A 17,308-nucleotide genomic window follows, 5' to 3' on the forward strand; every position below is an offset into this window, starting at 1 on the left:
GATTTAAAAAGATAATTGATATGATTTATATTTCTGTAAATTTATGGGAAGTTGCATTGAACCCCACTGTATGGTCTATCTTGGAAAATATTCTATGTTCACTAGAGAAGAATATGTATTCAGTATTTTGAAGGTGGAAGGTCCTATATATACAGATTCATTCTACTTCTTCCAATTCTTTGTTTAGGTGTGTGGTTTTGCCACTGATTTCCTGTCTACATATTCTATCCAACGACAAGCACGGGGTACTTAAGTCTCCCACTACTATTGTGTTGCCATCAATATGCCTTTTAGTTCTTTTTATTTTTGCCTCATAAATCTTACTGACCCTTCATTTGATACATCTATATTAATGAGCATTGACTTTTATTCGGATGAATCCTTAACCATTTGATAGTAACTTCTATCTCTACTTTATTTTGACTGTTTGATTTGATATAAATATAGCTGACTTATCGCCTTTAGTCTACCATTAACTAGTACACCTGTTTTCTATCCTTTCACTATAACCACATATTCATTGTGTACTTTCAGCTGTCTATTGTAAGCAATAGAATTAAGAATTTTGTTTTCTCACAACCAGCCATTATATGCCTTTTGATGAAAGTGTTCAGTCCTTTGACACTGAGTGATGTGAATGAGTTTGATGTGTATTTCTACAAGGATTTATGTCCATTTCCTACTTAATATGGTTTATATATTTCATCCATGCACCTTTTAATACTGTGTAGGATTTTAAGAATGCCTCCAGCTGTTGTTCATTCAAACATAATTTTATTCCTCCCTCAAATCGGAATGAGAGTCTTTCCAGGAAAAGAACTCTGATGGGAAGTTTCTTTCATTCAATACTTTGAAAATCTCATTTTGCTTCTTTCTTCCTTGTTGAGTTTCAAATGAAAAATCAGGGGTCAATTTTATTTGAATTTATAGTTCACTGTACTTGAAGTTTTGCATCTCTAGTTCTCCCTTCAATAGTTTGCATCTCTCTTTGATTCTTGCATTTTAATTACAGTGTATCTTCGTGTTACCTTATTTTGTTTAGAAATCTTTGGGTTTCCTGGATTAGTTGTCCTTCAGACCAGGGAGGTTTGCAAATTTTATCTTCTCCACCATCCTTTCTTTAGCACTTTATCTTACATTCCTTCAAATAAAAATATTTTAATTACTATGTTTTTTAAAAAATTATTACAAATCATCAAAACTTAGTTTGTAAGCTCAAGCATAACAGCATAACTTTTAGTCTTTTTTTAAAATATGGACCGCTTCATGAATCTGTTTGTCATCCTTGCGCAGGGGCCATGCTAATCTTCTCTGTATTATTCCAATTTTAGTATATGAGCTGCCAAAGTGAGCACAACTTTTAATCTTTAACTGAGAATATTTAATATTTAAAATTAGAGTAATGTTTTTGTTATATAATATTTGAATAAATATTTGAATGTAAACAATATGATTATAATTCTTCAGGACCTAGCCTCATAATGAGATGCCCTCAAATGTGACACACTTGCAGTTTTTAGAGAAATAAATATTCTAGAATATTAGTCTATATGGGTGCTTCTAATGGTAGAAATTTTATTCATGATTAAGCCTTAGTAAGAGTCGTGGTGAAGCACTCATAAAGGCAATATGGAAATCATAAAGGCATCTGTATTTATTCATTTGTGTGAGGCTACTGATTGAATATTACAAAGGTTCCTGGGCAAGAACTGTTTGCATGTTTATGAGTTTGTGGGCCAATATTCCAGTAAACTACCCAATGGTGAAAAACTGATTAAAGAATGCATCTAAATGCTCGATTTGGCGGCAAATATACTAAAATTGGAACAATACAGAGAAGATTAGCATGGCCCTGCGCAAGGATGACACGCAAATTTGCAAAGTGTTCCATATTTAAAAAAAGAATGCATCTAAAAGCCAACTAGTGATGTCTTTGTAAATAACAATTATTTAACTTAAAATAGTGTGAAAAATAGTACATCAGGATCAATGCCTGTTGTCTGATTTTATAACTCTGTAATTCTAGTTTACAAGTTGCAAACTACTTCTTGCCTTTAATTTTTAATAGAAATAAAACATTAAGATCTGGTTAGAAGCAACTGTGTTAACAAGTCATTTGATGAAAAGTGACTTAATTGCATGCAAATTATAATGCTACTATACTACAAAGCCTGCCAAGTGAGTGATAGATACAACAACCAGGCCATATTCCCCTGGTTTCCCAATAATACACCCCCTATGGGCCTACTCCATTCACTGTCCTATAGGACCCTCCCTACACCAAGTCACTGTCCAAAGTTCCCCTCCCTTGGGTCTTTTGAGATATTTAATACTTCGTGGCAATACCCTTTTTTTGCATAGATCCAGTAAAAATGGGATAGCTTACTGAAAGATGGTAAAGGAGTTGCCATCTACCTAGAAACTCTAAAATCCAAATATTAAAGGTGGGTCTTACAGAGCCATGAACATTTGTCATACTGACATGACTTAAGCTTCAGTTGTTCGGAGATTGGCCTTCCATCCCAACACCCAGAAAGATGGGTCCCTCAAATGGAAATGAAGCAGGTTTTGTGCCACACTGTCAATGACATGGGGCATGAGATAGCCCAAGAGTTCAAGTATGAAGTTTTAAAACAATAGCCAATAACTAGAAGATAATGGGGGAAAGGGATCCTTTGACGTCTCCCAAATCTATAAGGACTCTCTAGGGCTAGGCAAACTAATAGACTGCGCTGAAGCTTGCAGTTAAAAAATATGACCAATTTTTTTTCTAGGAATAGCCACCTTGCTCTAATCCAGATCTAGGTTAAAAATTATCATCCCAGCTCTTACTGCACCTATGCAAAATAACAGCCACTGTTATCATTTTGCAATCAGCTCTGTTCTGGGTATACAGAATCTGCATGCTGTTGGCAGCACTGGTATAACTGATTCTGAAATCCTGCTTTTTGTGGAGAAAAGTAGCACATATAGAGAGCATGGTCTATCAAGTCCATTTCAATTTTTTGTGTTTAGCAAACAGAAAACGGAAGATGTATCTAAACATAGAATCCACACCATGCTATCTCCTAATCCCCTCATATTCTGCTTTCCCCAAATCCCTAAACACACAGAGCTCACACCCTGCTTTCCCCTATTAAGCATCCTATTCCCACCTAAAATAAATTAAGCTTTATACCTGAAGTAGCTCATAGATAGTTTGAATCAGAAAGCACTACTTTTTCCCAGGATCCAACATACTGGCATTATCTACAATAAGTCATTTCCGGTTTCTCTCATCATTACCATCACTTCTATTTTATCTGCCATTACTGCCAAACACTTTCTAAATCTGGTCAGTGCAACTTTCTACCATTGCTCTTATTCCAAGTAGCTAAATTCCTGGAAAGAAAATAAAAATAAACACAGTGGCATAGTCAGGATCATCTTAAACAGTAAGGTCTTTGGAACATTATATTGTAGTTAACTAGGCAAGAAATATGTCAATATGGAAAAATTAAAATTAAATAAAAAGATGAGTTATATCATACTCATCATAGTAACTATATAAAAAGTTACTAACAAATATTAGTCAAGATGGTATAAACAGGAATCTTCATAGGCCATTTGTGAGACTGAGAGAAGGTTAAACCACTTTATAAAAATTTTGTGTATTCTTCAAAATTTTAGAAATAGAGTCACAAAAGATTTGGAAATTCCATTACTAGGTACCTACTAAAAGACACAAAATACTTGTAATCAAATGTTCCTAGATTATTAATAATACATTGAAACTGGAAACAATGCAATGTCTACTTATGACTGATAAAGCATGGTCTATACATAGTGTAATATTATTGATCTAAAAATGAATAAAGTTTTGATATATGTAAATATAAAAATAAATTGAAAAAATTGTAAATATGTAACAACTTGAAAACACTGTATAAATGAAATAAATACCAATATATTCTCCCATTTAATATATAAATAAATAAAATATTTATATGAATGAATACATAAAGTATTATTCACTTATATAAATAAATGGCATTTATATTAAACAAAATATGAAAAATTAAATAAATTAAAATGTACAACTGTGTGTTTCCATTTATATGAAAGTGTAAGATAGACAAGTCTGGAGAGATATAAAAGAAATTAGGGCCAGAGCGATAGCACAGTGGTAGGGCATTCGCCTTGCATGCAGCCCACCCTGGACAGACTCAGGTTCTATCACCCGTATGGTCAACGGAGCCTGTCAGGAGTGATTTCTGAGCATAGGGCAGAAGTCACCACTGAGCACCACCCAGTGTGCCCCCCAAAAAGGAAAAAGTATGAAATTAGTAACTGCTTTGATTATGGCTATAGGAGTGATATGTATGCAATATAGAGTTTTTTTAAAGCAATTTTAAAGTTCTAAACTTTGCCCATGGTTGTGGCCCACATTTTTTCAATATATGATTTATTTGTATGCTTAAGTGTGAATTGTGTGTTTATGAATTATAACTCAAAAAGCTGTTTTGTTTAAGTCTGAAATAAAATAATCATATATTATGAGCTCATATCTATGAAAACCAAAACCATAGCAAATATACATCTAATATAAACATTTGTGAATGCATGTAAATATGTAGATGACAACTTGAAAGGATACCCACCCATCTCTTAGCATTAGTGACTTCTGAAATGGAAGTGGGATTGCCTTCTGCAATATCACACTATGTTTCTCCTACTACTATTCTGAATTTCCCTTCAAATTTCTTTTGTGTGCATTACTTCCCTTGCGCATCCCTTAAAATATCATTTTAATCATTAGGCTCTCTTTAAAAGGATCCTAGGATGATTCATTTCCCATAGATTCAACAACCTACCTCCATACCCTTACTTATCCATTCCAAAAATACTTATTGAGGACCTACTTGAAAGAAACAAGACAAATTTGCTAAATCAGGAGCAGGGATGTAATTTTGTTTTTTATCACAATGCCTCATATATATTCAGCCCTAATCAATTTCTGCCCCCTCCAAAAAAAAAACCCAACACTATGCATTTAAAAAATGAAAAAGGATGTGGTAAAACAAAAATAAAGTAAAACTCTCATATCTGAAAAAACTGAAAACAAAGAAAGGCAGAGCCAATAAGGTAAAAATATCCTGTGAGTTGCAAAATGCAATTCTGAGAGAGGCCTCTAGAGGAAGTGTGTGGGGCAAACAATGGTGAGGAAGAAGGAAGGAAGGAAGGAAGGAAGGAAGGAAGGAAGGAAGGAAGGAAGGAAGGAAGGAAGGAAGGAAGGAAGGAAGGAAGGAAGGAAGGAAGGAAGGAAGGAAGGAAGGAAGGAAGAAGGGAAGGAGAGGAAGGAGAGGAAGGAAGGAAGGAAGGAAGGGAGAGAGGGAGGGAGGGAGGGAGGGAGGGGAGGAGGAAAGGATAAAGGAGGAAGGGAATAATGAAGGAAATGAGGAAGGTAGGAATGGAGGAAAAGAGGGAGAAGAAAGAAAGAAAGAAAGAAAGAAAGAAAGAAAGAAAGAAAGAAAGAAAGAAAGAAAGAAAGAAAGAAAGAAAGAAAGAAAGAAAGAAAGAAGGAAGGAAGGAAGGAAGGAAGGAAGGAAGAAAAGAGAAGGAAGGAAGAAAGAAAGAAAGAAGAAAGAAAGAAATAAAGAGAGAAAGAAAGAAAGAAAGAGAGAGAGAAAGAAAGAAAGTGAGAGAAAGAGAGAAAAGAAAGAAAGAAAGAAAGGAAGGAAGGAAGAAAGAAAGAAAGAAGAAAGAAAGAAAGAAAGAAAGAAAGAAAGAAAGAAAGAAAGAAAGAAAGAAAGAAAGAAAGAAAAGAAAGAAGGCAAGTTATTTTTTTTTTTTTTTTTTTTTTTTTTTTTTTTTTTTTTTGTTTTTGGGCCACACCCGGTGACGCTCAGGGGTTACTCCTGGCTATGCGCTCAGAAGTCGCTCCTGGCTTGGGGGACCATATGGGACGCCGGGGGATCGAACCGCGGTCCGTCTCCTAGGCTAGCGCAGGTAAGGCAGGCACCTTACCTCGAGCGCCACCGCCCGGCCCTGTTATTTTATATCAGGAGCCTCCAAGGTTGGGGAGGGGCAATACAGACTGAGCACAGGCAGAGGCGAGAAATGGAATATTGGTGTGGGGAGGGATACAATAGATCATAAATTCACCCCCAGTCTTATAATCTCTACTTGCACAAGGTCTAAAGGCTAGACCAAGATCTGGCAGAATACCCGGTTAGCACTTGCAGTAGTGGGAATGAATCAGAAACACGAAACAGGGTTGTTACTTCCCAACACTCCAGACTTAGGAGGAAGGAAGAAAGCCACCAGTGGTGCCAAGTGAAGCAAAGTAAAAAGATTAAAAGCTACCCTCTTGCAGGCAGAAGGCTCAGCTAGCTCCAACCACAGCTCAGTAAATTCTTAGTAAGTTTAGTATTACAATAAAGAGATATAAGAACCATTTCAAATTTACCTGTGTTTTGATAATTCCATTTGCCTTTATGTCACACCAAATAATATGAATTCTGTTTGCTTGCATGGAGGTAAGGTATGATGGTGGGTGGGAGTCTGGTGAAGGGAGGTTATACTCACTGCAAGATTGGTGTTTGATTATTTAATGCCTGGTAAATCACAATGTTATAATAAAAATTAGAAAAAATTAAAAATAAAGAAATTAAGAAGCCTTGTACTCATATGCCAGTTTCTCAAAATCAAGGACTGAAGCAACTGAGCCAAGGTGAGGCTCTTGGTACTGTAAAAGAAATTTGGAGAACTGATTTACACCGTTAAATTTCAGTAGCAGCCAGATAAAACACAAAATACTACAGGCTCTACATGAAATTGGTGAACATGAGCCAATTGTTACACAAGCCTGCACAAAATCAGACCCTCACCCTTAGCCCTCAGAGAAAAGAAGACACAAAGAAGAATCAGATGAGATCCGTAAAATTTATAGGTGAGCACGAAAGTGTGGGGTGATGATTTTAAAGTTATCATAAGACTGTTTATTTAAAGAACAAAAGAAAATGCTACAACAGACATCCGATAGAGTAAGAGAAAAGAGAAATGATATGAGAAAACTGCAATCATCTCACTTAACTAAACTGCACAATGTTCATTGGATGATAGAAATGGCCCAGCTCCACAAATAAACTCATAAAGAACTTCAAGAAGCTGAATCATTCAAGGTAGACCCGTCTCAAGGCTGAGATCACTAGGGCCTTCTTAGAATGTGAACAACTTCCCCTCCCTGCCAAAAGAGACCCAATATTTTCACAACTGAACCTCATCAAGCCACCAAGCCAACAAATCATTACAGATCTATATCTCCTGTAGCACACAGCCACATTCGTGGCCATGCAACAACTCTACACATCATGGTACTGACAGCCCAGTAGGAGCACAACAACCTTAATAGAAAAATTGAGTAGAAAAACACCAACCTGAATGAGTGAAAACAATAACACAGAGGCTCAACTAGTACTAACCAACTCAGTAAATCCTCAATGGCTGTATTATGAACAGCTTTGTAAATTATGCTGTTATAATTTTAAATGAAAAATAAATAATTAGGATGTACTTAGCCAGAAAGAGGCAAAATCTGAAGTATAAATTTGTGTGCTGGAAGATAAGACAAGAATCCATCAATAAAGAATGGAAAAAGGAAAATGATAAAAAATAGAGAAAATATCAGAGAATTTATAAAATAATTTTAGGAGGAACAACCTCCAACTTATACCTGAAAGAAAGGGTAAATGCAAAAGAACTATTGACTGAAGGAATTATAGCTGAAAATTTTTCCAATCTGAATATTTACTCACATATTCACATCTGAGAAGCACGAAGAGTTCCAAATAAAATAAACTTAAAGAGAACTCCAAGACACATTGTAGTTAAAATGACAAAAGCCAATGTTGAAGATATAATCCTAAGAGCAGGCAGATCAAAGAAGAAGTATTTAAAGGAGTCCTCATAAGACAGAGTAGATCTATTAAATAAGACTCTGTGGGCCAGAAGAGAATGGTTAGCACAGCAAACAAGTTGGATGAAATAAGCAAGTCAACAAAAGCACCATATTCAGCTGGGTTATCATTCATATTTGAATAACTGAAACAAAGTTTTATATACAAAAAGCAACTAAAAAAGTTAATGGCCACTAAACCAGCTTTGCTAGAAGCAGTACATGTTCTCCTTTAAAGGCAAAGAATCCCTACCAGAGAGTAGTGAGATACTAAAAATATAAAGTGGGAGAAAGGAGAGAGATAAGCATCCTCATAATGCTCATGAGACTCACTGATTTTGAACTTAATAAGAAATACTCAAAAATTCAGAGGTAAATTGCATAGTAATCTCAAGACAATCATACTTAACACATACAACCAAGAAGAGACAATCAGGAACCAGATCATTGCATAAAATTTATATATCTAACGAAAGGAGAAGAAAAGTAAAGATGATCATAGAAACTAAGACAAGCTTCATCTCAAAATTCATATAATATAATGTCAATTATTTTTTTCATTTCAATAATTTCACCTAATTTCAATGGCCTGAACCCAACAAAAGAAACTTTTCTGCTTAATAAAAGATAAGTATGAATAGTCAGGCTAAATATATATTCAAGTAAAAGACTAAAAAAAAATCCTACAAAAAATACTGTGTTTTTCATACTATTAGACGCACTTTTTTCCCTTCAAAAGATGGGGAGAAATGTCTGTGCATCTTATGGAATGAATGCTACTTGGAGCTGAAGCCTGAGTATTTAAAAATGTTTTTATTTTTGATGTTAAAAAGAAGTTAGGTAAATGTGTTTAATCAGCTGTATATTGTAGATATACTTTGGCCTTATAGGCTGGTTGTTCCCAGACGCTGTCTCCTGACTGCCTCTCACATGCACCATGACCTCTGGAGGACCACCTTGTGCAGGCCCTGGTAAAGCCCAGGAGGTGACAACCCACATCCCACAACATAAATTCCAGACTCTGGATAGTCCAGGAGGGGTTGTCAATTGGCCTCATCCTTGGACGTGGTCTCTGGGATACATGGCAGTTTTGAAGGTCTAAAGGCAGTGGCAGGATATAGTAAAAAATAAAATCAGTGAAAGAAACAACTGCTCACTATTACTTCATCCAGCTAGAGTTTCATTGAGGTTTGAAGAAAGGATACACTGCATCACAGATTAAAAAAAAAAACTCAGGAATTCTAAAAACTCAAATCCAACCTTAAAAGAAGCACAGAAGAAGATAGAGCAATAGCACAGCAAGTAGGGCATCTACCTTGTAAATTACCCAGAGTTGATCCCCGGAATCCCATGTGAACCCTGGAGACTGCCAGGAGTGATTTCTAGTGCAGAGCCATGAATATCCCCTGAGCATTGCCAGGTGTGGGCCAAAAATAACACACAAAACTTCTACAAAAAGCTAGCACAAAATCCCATAATAATAATATCAAAATCAACAGATTAAATGCACCAGTTAAGAGACAGAATATAGAAAGGATCAGAAAATAGAATCCTACATTTTCTTCCACCAAGAAATATATTTGAATATTCAGATTGAACACAGACTCAAAGTCAAAGGTTGGAATACATCCTTCAAGCCAACAACTCCCTTAAAAAGGCTGGGTTGGTGGGGTCAGGAATGATAGTCCAACAGTAGGAGAGCATTTGCCTTGCACGTAGATGACCCAGGATGGACCGAGTTCAACCCCTGGCATCCCATATGGTCCCTTGAGTCTTCCAGGAGTGATTTCTGAGCACAGAGCCAAGAGCAACCCCTGAGTGCGACTGTGTTTGGTCCCACCCCAAAAGCTGGGGTGGTCATATTAATATCAAAAGACATAGAATTAAGGCTTATAAAGGTTATAAGTGACAGAGAGGATAGTTTCTTAATAACTAAGGGATATGTATATAAGGAAGAAATCACACTCCTAAGCATATTTCATCAATTGCTAGGCCAATACAACATTTAACACAACTGTTAATAGACTTAAAGAAAGACATCTAGGGCCCGGCGAAATAGCACAGCGGCATTGGCCTTGCAACCAGCCGATCCAGGACCTAAGGTGGTTGGTTCGAATCCCGGTGTCCCATATGGTCCTCCGTGCCTGCCAGGAGCTATTTCTGAGCAGACAGCCAGGAGTAACCCTCAGCGTCTCCGGGTGTGGCCCAAAAACCAAAAAGAAAAAAGAAAAAGAAAAAAGAAAGAAAGAAAGACATCTATAGCAACACAATAGTAGTGGGAAACTTTAATACTTCTCTGTCACCCTTGATACCTCAATCAGGCTAAAAACTAAGAAGTATATATTGGCTTTGAAGGAAGAAATGAAAGATAGTGGCTTAGTATAAGTATACAATTTTCTCCAATGCACATGGCACATTCTCCAAATCGTACCACATACTGGGCCATAAAATTTACCTTCATAAAATAAAGAATATAGAAATTGTATCAATTATCTTTCCCAGTCGTCATGCACTAGAGAATAGAAGTGAATACAAACAGACATGGATAAATAATTTTAATACCTGGAAATTAAACAGCTCATTACTGAATAGTTAGTTTCTCAGAGATTAAATCAAGAAGGTAATCAAAAAATTCACGAAAACAAATGAGAACAAAGAGTTAATTATCAGAATTTGTGGAACACAGTAAAAGCAATGTTAAGAACAATGCATAGTTTAGGAAGCATTTATCAGGAAGGAAAAAAGGCCTACAAAAATAATTTAATGGATCAGCTTAAGAAATTAGGGAAAAAATGAGTCGAAAGAAGGCAGGTGAGCAGAGATGAATAAACTGGACGCTGAGAAACTAATCCAAAAGATCAGTAAAAGAAAAAGTTGGTTATTTCAAAGAAAGAAACAATAATAAACTATTAGCACGATTCAGAAAGAAAGAGAAACTAATAAGCACAATCATATAGTAAAAGAGGAATATTACTACAGAAATACAAAGTAGAATAAAATTACTTTAAGAATATTTATGCCACTCCTAGGGATATGCCCTAGGAACACAAAATACAACACAAAAAGGCCTTCTGCACACCTATATTTATTGCAGCATTATGTACAATAGCGAGAATCTGGAAACAAACCAGATGCCTGACAACAGATGAGTGGCTAAAAAAACTGTGCTACATATTCACAATGAAATACTGTGTAGCCATCAGAAAAAAATGAATCCATGAAATTTTCCTATACATGAATGGACATGGAAACTATTATGTTGTGAAATAAGTCACAGGGAGAGAGATAGACACAGAATAGTCTCACTCATCTGTGGGATTTAAGAAAAATAAAAGACAGTATTGTAATAATACCCAGAGACATAAAATGAGAGTTGGAAGGTCCGGCCGATGATATGAAGCTTACCACAAAGAGTGGTGAGTTCAGTTAGAGAAATAACTACACTGACAAGTATTATGACAATGGTAGTGAGTGAGAGAAACAGAATGCCTGTCTAGAATACAGGCAAGGGATGGGGGAGGAGGGAGATGGAGGGCACTGGTGTTGAGAAGGTTGCACTGGTGAAGGGGGGTAATTTTTTTATTTATATAATTAAAATCCAACTACAAACATGCTTGTAATCACTGTTTAAATAAATAATTCATTACAGACATGTAAGGTTTTATATAGTCAAGTCAATCAATATAATACACCATATAAAAACAAAAATTGTATGATAATATCAATAGATGCAGAGAAAAAAATAGACAATGTTCAACACTCATTCAGGATAAAATCTCTCAACAAGAGAGGAATCGGGCCGGAGCAGTGGCGCAAGCAGTAAGGCATCTGCCTTGCATGCGCTAGCCTAGAATGGACTGAGGTTCGATCCTCCGGTGTTCCATGTGGTCCCCCAAGCCAAGAATGATTTCTCCCATCCAAGTACTGACCAGACCCGACCCTGCTTAGCTTCCGAGATCAGACGTGATCGGGCACGTTCAGGGTGGTATGGTTTTAGACAAGCGATTTCTAAGTGCATAGCCAGGAGTAAGCCCTGAGCGTCACCAGGTGTGGCCCAAAAACTGAAAATAAAAATAAAAAAGGAGAATTGATGGAACTTTCCTCAATATAAGCCCATGCAAACATTAATCACAATGGGGAAAAACTAAAAAACTTTCCTTTAAAATCTGACAGAACATTTTTATTCAATATCATGCAGGAAGTACATACCATAACAATCAGGCAAGAAAAAGATATAAATTTCATCCAAAAAGGAAAGGAAGAAGTTATGCTCTTCCTATACTATATTTACAACATCCTAAAGACTTCAAAAATAATCTTCTAGGAAAAACAAATTTGTATAGTAAAGTGGTAGGCTACAAATGTGCAAAAAATCATGGCTTTTCTATATATAAATAAATAATAAAAGAGAAGAAAAAGATACTACAAAAAACATTTCCATTCATAATTGTGCCTCAGAAAATGAAGTACCATGGAGTCAACTTAACTAAAGAGGTAAAAGAACTATATAAAGAAAACTACAATACACTACTTCAAGAAAGAAAAGAAGATACAAGAGGGCCATAGTGATAGCACATTTGTAGGGCATTTGCCTTGCACGCAAGGACCCAGGTTCGATCCCCAGTATCTCATATGGTACCCCGTGACTAATAAGTGCATTTTCTGAGCTCACCCCAAAAACCACAGGAAGACGAAGAAGAAGAAGAAGAAGGAGGAGGAGGAGGAGGAGGAGGAGGAGGAGACACAAGGAGCACTGGTGAAGGATGGTGTCCTTCTTATGACTAAAACCCTAATACAAAATGCTCGTAATCATGGTGCTTAAATATAGTATTTTAAAAAATGAAGAAGAAATAAGAAAATGGAAACATACACCTTTCTAATAGATTTGTCATATTAACATTATTAAAATTACAATACTGAGGCCAGAGCAGTGGAGCAAGCAGTAAGGCGTCTGCCTTGCACGCTATAGCCTAGAAGAGACTGTGGTTCGATCTCCCAGTGTCCCATATGGTTTCCCAAGCCAGGAGCGATTTCTGAGTGCAGAGCCAGGAGTAACTGCTGAGCATCACTGGGTGTGGCTTAAAAATCAAAACAAAGAACAAAAAAAAAGATAATACTTCCCAAATCATCATACAAATGTAATGCAATCCCTGGCAGTAAATTATAATACCCTTAACACTTTTCAAAGAAGTGGATCAAATACTCTTAAAATTTGTATGGAACAATAAATGTCCTCAAATAGTTAAAGCAATCCTTGAAAAAATAATAAATGAGGAATCACTTTCCAATCTTAAACTGTACTGTAAAACAGTAGACATTAAAACAGCATGATACTGGAATAAAGACCAAGGCCAACTCTCATATCAGTGGTATAAACTTGAATATTCTGAGGCAGACCTGCAGATTTTGTTTAGTTAATCTTTATAAAGGAATAATAAAAATAAGGGGAACAAGGAAAGCCTCTTCAATAGCGGTATTGGGAAACTGCTCAGCTTAATGCAAAAAAAGCTAACTCAGACCTCTAACATCTTGCACAAAGGTCAAATCAAAATGGATGAAAGACATTGATATCAGACCTGATCCAATAGGTACACAGAATAAAACATAGGGAGAGCACACTATAACACTGGCAACTTCAATAGAGAAACACCATTGGCCAAGCCAGTTAAAGCAAAGATAAACAAATAGGACTACATTAAATTGAGAAGCTCTTCACCTGAAAAAAACTGTAACTATTCCAAGAAAAAATTCACCCAATATCCATCGGATAGGATGTTAGTATGTTAATATCTACCATACATAAGGAACTGGTAGAAGTCAGCAAGAAAATAACATTTAACCCCATTCAAAATAGGGAAGAAGAAATCAACATTTCCTTAAAGAAGAAATATTGATGCCAAAAGACAAATAAAAAATGCTCCACATCATCAGGGAGATGCAAATTAAAACATTGATACATACCACACTACAGAGAATGACACAAATAACAAGACCAAACAGTGCTGGAGTGGATGCAGGGAGAAAGAGACTATCATTTACTGTTATGGAAATGTCGACTACTCTAGTCTTTTTGGAAAAAAAAATGGATATTCCTCAAAAAAACTAGATATTAAGCTCCCATATGACCCAACAATACCACTCCTGGAGCTATATCATAGGAACACAAAAACACAGTACAGAAAAGTCCTTTGTATACCTATGTTCATCTCAGCACATACAATAACCAGAAACAATCCAGGTGCCTGAGAACAGTTGAGTGGCTAAAGAAACTCTGGTACATCTACCTGCACACTGGAATACTATAGCTTTTAGGACAAATGAATTCATGAAATTTGCTTATACATGGATGGATATGGTGAGAATTATGCTGAGTCAAAGTGAGAGGGTTTGGGGCCAAAGAGATAGCATGGAGGTAAGGCATTTGCCTTGCTTGTAAAAGGACAGTGGTTCAAATCCCGGCATCCCATATGGTCCCCCAAGCCTGCCAAGAGCGATTTCTGAGCACAGAGCCAGGAGTAACCCCTGAGCACTGCCAGTGTGACCCAAAAACCAAAATAAAAAAGTGAGAGGGTTATAGAATAATCTCACTCATTTGTGGGATTTAAGAAAAACAGATAGTTTGTTAATAATATCCAGGGACAATATATATGAGGGTTAGAAGGACCAGTCTATGATAGAAAGTTTGCCACAAATTGGAGCAGTGCAGTTAGGGTAAGAAAGGGTCTGCTGTGACAATGATAGTTGGAACTTACCATTCTGGACAATAACTAATTGTTGAGTGGAAATAAAATTATATTCACAGACACAAACAGGTGTCTGAAAGGAAAAATAATAAAAGAGAGAGAGGAGTACACGCCTTCTCCAGAGGTAGACTGCAGGGGTGGGTGGGAGGGAAACTAGGGACATTGTTGGTGGGAAATATTCATGAGTGAAGGGTGGTGTACATTGTAAGATGAAATTCAGTCATGAACAACTTTGTCATCACAGTGTTTAAATACAATAAATTTATATATATATTTATTTTGGGGCCACACCCAGTGATTCTCAGGGGTTACTCCTGGCTATGTGCTCAGAAATTGCTCCTGGCTTGGGGGACCATATGGGACACTGGGGGATGAAATCGCAGTCCGTCCTAGGCTAGCGTGGGCAAAGCAGACACCTTACCTCTTGTCCACTTCTCCCGCACCTAAAATTGTTTTTAATATTCAATATTATTTAATATTCAAAACATGGTTGGCAGCTACATTAAGTTGATATTGTTAAAATAATATTTTGCTTGTTTTATAGTCACACCCAGCAATCATTTACACTTAAAATAAAAATATGGTATGCTGGGGATCAAACGCAGGTTGTCAACATGCAGGACAAATATTTTACCGGTTGTACTCTCCTTCTGTCTTAATTTTGTTTAAAAAAATTCCTAAAATAAATAATTTAGTAAATGTTCTGCTATGAAACAATTTTAAGTATGCTGGTAATATTAGTATTTTGCAATAAAATCTGGGTGCAATACATATGATTTTAAGCATTAGAAATTCTTCATTTGAGAAATAAGAGTTTTGGGGGGGGAAAAGCTGTCTTGTTTTTATACCCTTCTATATAACATTACGAAAGATTGGGAAATTTTTGATTCTAAAAAATTTAAATTACATTTCAAAATGTACACATCTTAATAAAATAGGAATATTTGCCAGTTTTAAATTTCAACATCAAAAGACAACAAAATTAAATTTAGATGATAAAATCTGTATTGCATAACAATTCATACTACCATGAGAGTACAACTGAAAAGGTTTTATATATCTTTAAATATACACATATTTATAAATTCAAATAAGTTATGGTGAGAGAATATTCTGTGAGATGCTTCACCAAAATACGTTTCTTCTGCTTTGAGTATCATTTGACTGAAAAAGAAGTTTATATTTATTGTATAATTCAAAAATATTGATGCATTTTAAGAATTGGTATTTATAGAAGTTCTACAATATGATCTTTGTTTTTCATTATTAGGAATAGTGTCTCATAAAAATCCTGGTAAAGATCTTTCTAATATGTGCTTTAATATCTATTTGATAGATAGTAGAAGTGAGATTTCCATTTCTCTTGTAAAAATTATTTTCCTGGGCCTATGCGAACAATTGCCACTCTAACATGATTCTTACTATACTTCTTTAACTTTTATCCTTAAAAGAGAGAGGAAGAGGTGGAGAGGAGGAGGAGAAGGAGAAGGAGGAGGAGGAGGAGGAGGAGGAGGAGGAGGAGAAGAAGAAGAAGAAGAAGAAGAAGAAGAAGAAGAAGAAGAAGAAGAAGAAGAAGAAGAAGAAGAAGAAGAAGAAGAAGAAGAAGAAGAAGAAGAAGAAGAAGAAGAAGAAGAAGAAGAAGAAGAAGAACTTATTAAACCTTCTGCTGGGCTTTTAATGAATTTATTGGTCATTCAATGATTTTCAAATATATACTTGCTACTGAACCTTTTCTTTTTCTTCCATCTCATTATTTTTTTTCTATTTTTTAAAATAACTTTGCTTTTGTTCTTCTTGAAACAAATGTATTTTGATCAATTGTGTCAACTGTGTGATATATTTTCTTTAAATTAAATAAAATTTAAAAAATATATGAAGTGTTGGGACCTGAGGGATAGCACAGTGGTAGGGTGTTTGCATTGCATACGATCAACCTGGGACGAACTCAAGTTTGATCCCCGGCATCTCATATAATCTCCTGAGCCTGCCAGGAACAATTTCTGAGAGCACATACAGGAGTAACCCATTAGCACCCCTGGGTGTGGCCCCAAAAATGAAAAAAGTGAAGTGTTTAAAAAATGGTTTTATTATTTTACTCATAAAAGTACTAACTGTTTTGCTTTATTTTCAGTTGCTGTTCAATATATTTTACATATTAAGTCTCAAACTAAATAATAAGAGACAGAATGCACAATATACAATGATCAGGGAATCATGGTTTATATTTTATTAATATACATTCCTCAAAGAATGACCATCAAAATACATAAAGTAATAGCTCAGAAGCCTAAAGAAAGGTATATTCAGCAATATACTAGTAGTAGGAAATTTTATCATCATCATTTCATTACTGGCTAGATAAATTATGCAAGAATTAAATGTGGAAATAGTACCCTTCAAGTAACAGATGGACTTGTATTAGTAATATGACTCTAAATACTAGGTAAATTATCATAAAAATCTAACCCAAGGGCAAGAATTATTGTGCAGTAGGTAGAGGATGTGCTGGCCTGCATTCAATCCTGAACTCCATGTGGTTCCCTGAGCCCCACCAGAATGATCCCTGAGAATAATTCCTGAGCACTGTCAAGTATGGACCCCCAAAGAACAAAGAAATCTAACCCTAGGG

The 17,308-nt window shown here is 35.8% G+C and overlaps 2 non-coding genes across 2 annotated transcripts; one reads left to right on the forward strand and one right to left on the reverse strand.

The window, feature by feature from the left end:
• Positions 1 to 1,248: 1,248 nt before the first annotated feature.
• Positions 1,249 to 1,355, reverse strand: LOC126000210 (U6 spliceosomal RNA). The gene has a single exon (XR_007492569.1). It is a non-coding gene; the product is annotated as a U6 spliceosomal RNA (small nuclear RNA).
• A 436-nt stretch (positions 1,356 to 1,791) lies between these two features.
• LOC126000293 (U6 spliceosomal RNA) lies at positions 1,792 to 1,897 on the forward strand. The gene has a single exon (XR_007492645.1). It is a non-coding gene; the product is annotated as a U6 spliceosomal RNA (small nuclear RNA).
• The last annotated feature ends 15,411 nt before the right edge of the window (positions 1,898 to 17,308 follow it).

Source organism: Suncus etruscus, chromosome X (genome assembly GCF_024139225.1).
Source record: "Suncus etruscus isolate mSunEtr1 chromosome X, mSunEtr1.pri.cur, whole genome shotgun sequence".
Lineage (NCBI taxonomy): Eukaryota > Metazoa > Chordata > Mammalia > Eulipotyphla > Soricidae > Suncus > Suncus etruscus.